The 737-nt window shown below is 41.8% G+C and overlaps 1 protein-coding gene across 1 annotated transcript in view; it reads left to right on the plus strand.

Moving 5' to 3' along the window:
* The window catches only part of CSUI_010666 (uncharacterized protein), a 9,899-nt gene that overhangs the window by 985 nt on the left and 8,177 nt on the right, over window positions 1-737 (plus strand). The gene's annotated exons all lie outside the window — the stretch shown is intronic.

Genomic DNA, 737 nt, shown 5'->3' on the forward strand with positions numbered 1-737 from the left:
TCGAAAGCAATTGAAGGGAGCGAAGAGATGGAATCGCCGGAGGCCTACCAAGGTGACTCGATCATCCATTTCGTCTATAAGAAAGAAGGACCCATTTTGCGTGGACCGCTTCTTCTTCCTTTGTCATTCATCATCATTATCGTGAAGAAGCAGTCGTAGCAGTGATAGTGAATTTCTTTACTTCTCTGTATATCCTTGTAATCCACAGTCCTTGGTCTTCCTTAAACGCTCGCCTTGCGAGTCGGCTGTTGCATATGATATCTTTACCGCACGTTCACATGTATGTATTGGCTGTAATCACGATCACATAGATATGTATCCATCTATATGTCTATCTATAGATATGTGTAGCAACATATCTGTGTATATACGCATATATATGCATATANNGGTACTCTTAGGGAGCGAAAAGAGATGTTAACTGGGCTCGTGCTTATGTGGAGGGCTCTTAAGTGTTATGTCTGGCGTATGATCTACCTGAATGTGCGTGTGTACGGAGATTCAGGTAGATCATACATAGCGTATACATCTCCATGCAAATAGCTATCTGTGTATATCTTATGTGTAGACAAAGGTATAGTATACGCGATCTACTGTTGGTCACAGACAACGCTATCTCTACACTTTATACATAAATTCATATGTGAAGAAGAAGAAAAGGTAATATGACCCATAGCCTTGCTCCGAGAGAGAGAGAGAAGTCACGTCCCACCCTAAAGTGCCAGCCGAAAACCATA

This window comes from Cystoisospora suis, assembly GCF_002600585.1.
Source record: "Cystoisospora suis strain Wien I chromosome Unknown contig_7950, whole genome shotgun sequence".
NCBI classification, from domain to species: domain Eukaryota; phylum Apicomplexa; class Conoidasida; order Eucoccidiorida; family Sarcocystidae; genus Cystoisospora; species Cystoisospora suis.